The sequence below is a fragment of the Gavia stellata genome, unplaced genomic scaffold, assembly GCF_030936135.1.
Source record: "Gavia stellata isolate bGavSte3 unplaced genomic scaffold, bGavSte3.hap2 HAP2_SCAFFOLD_911, whole genome shotgun sequence".
Taxonomy (NCBI): domain Eukaryota; kingdom Metazoa; phylum Chordata; class Aves; order Gaviiformes; family Gaviidae; genus Gavia; species Gavia stellata.
Window position 1 is genome coordinate 16637 of NW_026777076.1, and position 2749 is coordinate 19385.

Genomic DNA, 2749 nt, shown 5'->3' on the forward strand with positions numbered 1-2749 from the left:
CCTTCTAATAAACTAGATGAAAAAAACTACACAACACTTCTTAAAACTTTATTGATTTACCACTTGATTAAAGCATGGAATATTATAACAGTATTATACATTATATCTTCATGTAGAAAACTTTACATAGTTTTTCATATTATATAATTTTGGTATTCTCTCAAAAATGTATACATCCATTGGGCAAGGAATGCTCTTTTAAATTACTGATATTAAATGCACTTCATATGGAGATACTAAAAAAACTTAGGCATTTTAAATATATGGAAACGTACATTTTACACAAAAATAACATTAAAGGCGCTGAACAAACTGAATTTACATATTAAAGGGAGCTGCACTTGTGACAAAAAAAAAACCTTAGTAACTTAGTCGGAAGTACAACTATTTTTAATCTTTCTCATTCTGAATAGTAAGACGGAGCTAAAATTTGGGGGGTATTTGCTTGTATTAGGGGACATCGTTTTAGATTGTTCTGTTTACAGTTTAGAAAGTGAGATATGAGACATGGATAACAAACCACTGTAAAAATAATATTTTCTTGTACTGTAAGACACAATAGAATCCACATGAAAGGGAATTTTTAGGGTTTTCCTCATTAGCATCCTCCCCCTGCCTACCTATTTCCTAGAGGGTTCCAAAATAACAAGTAGTAACAAATATCATGCAGTGTCCATACTTACACCATTACAGGTAAATCAGTTTATAGTTTAATTTGTTGCCTAACACTACTTTAAAAGTCTAAGAGGTTACTTTTTATTACTCCATGTATTGCACAGATGTCTCGATCTCGACCAGGATATGCTGGCACAGAACCTTGTTCTCATCCATAGTTCCACTAAAGCCAATAAAACCACCAGAGGCAGATAAAAGTCTGTGTCAGCAGAGTCAGAACAAGATCGGAACCAGCAGTGACTACTGCGGGAGTTTTGGCTCAGCATTTTTAGCTTCGTTAAGATGTCTATGGGTTATGATCTTTCTGACTGTATAAGGGAAACCAAAACAGCTGATGTGAATACAACCATTTCAGGTATTACACTTAACATACTATTCTTACTGCTTTAACATGTACAACCAATTCCAGAAAATTGACAGGATTAAGGCTGTTATAATCCAATTGCATTCCAGTCCCCTTTCTCCTTCAAGCACTACAGTCTAGGATGTTTTGACGTCACATACCTAATTTCAGCAGTTTATAAATGTATAAATACAATAAAAGCTTTAGTTAAGTAAAAGAACAGTCTCTCAGAACTAAGGCTGAAGGAAAGAACTGATTGAAGGCCCTTATTCTATATGCAGACAGTACAAATGTTGCGCATTACAGTAAAGAAAGCCCACAATGCAACTGTAAAGTAATTTAAGATCTGAAAATTAAGAGACTTGTTTCAAGACATGAGTTGTAAGGCTTTCAAAACTGTAAAATACAGAGGAAGCATGCAACATTAAAAAGTTTGTGTTTTGACTGGAGATAAGGGTATACATTCAATGAGGCAGTGACACATTCAAAAATCTGAAAAAAAGTTTCAAATATTTTCTTTAGCACTATCTAGAACCTGAAGAAAAGGAATAGCCTATTCTTACAGATTTAAATAGAATTAAAATAAATACTTCATTTTTACTGTAACTGATGAAGTGACATTACCAAGGAATGAGCAACTATACTAAATGCAACACAAAAGGACATTTTAAATGCAGCAAGTAACAGCATTGCTTATTTTTCAGTCTTTTCTTATTGTAAAATATAGCCATATATTCCTTTCTACTAAATATTAGTGTATAGATTTAATCTAATGGGCATTTAAAGAGCCACAACCAGCATTTATTTTTCTTTGGTTAAAAATAAAAAGTAAAAATAAAAAAGTCAAAGCCTTACCACTACTATTGACTGCAAAACCATTCCCAAACAATGCTCATGTAGAACAAGCCGATATACTGAAAAGCACCATATGAACCCTTTGGAAATAGCTCACAAGAAAAAGAAAGAATCCCAACAGCTCTGAGAGTGGAATATCCCAAGACAACCTCAACTACAGCCACCCTACCAGGAAACTCAACTTAAAAAGCAAAATAAACAGGTTAAACACTTAATACCATTCAAGTAGGTTGTTGGTTTGGTGCTTTTTTTTTTTTTTTTAATACTGTTGTATTTTAGGTTTGGCTAATATGGATAGCACAGCAGTTAATACAACACCTTTGTTTACATTATTTTAGGAAGTGGAACCTCTCCTCCCATCCTGCCACACTCTTCCAGTTTAGAGAAGTCTTAAAGCTTGAAATTAAAATTAGTTCAAAGGACAGACCTCAGTCCTGCAGTACTTCAGCTGTAAACTGGTATTCTATCATGGAAACAGCTGTCTTTGAAACGCATCAGTTTTGTGAAAGAAAGAAAAAGCTCTAGGGCAAGCAAAGCTGCAGTGTTAAGTCACATTTGCTTCACAGATACCTTCAAAGCACAGAAATGTATTGGTAACTGTTACAGGACATGAATGAACTTAAGTTCAATTTTCTTTTAGATCACAATAGGAACTAATAGTTGGGAACAAAAATCATTTGCACACAAAGACAAATCAGAAGTTGCAGATCTGCAGTAAAAAGAGACAGAACCTGGTATATATTAAGGACAAGAGTTCTTGCTGAACAGACACAATTACTACTAAATACATTATAGTCAAGGGTAAAAAAAGGTGGTTTTATTTGTTGTGAACCTTGCTTTTAACATTACTCTATATGCTCTGTCCATGATCTGGCA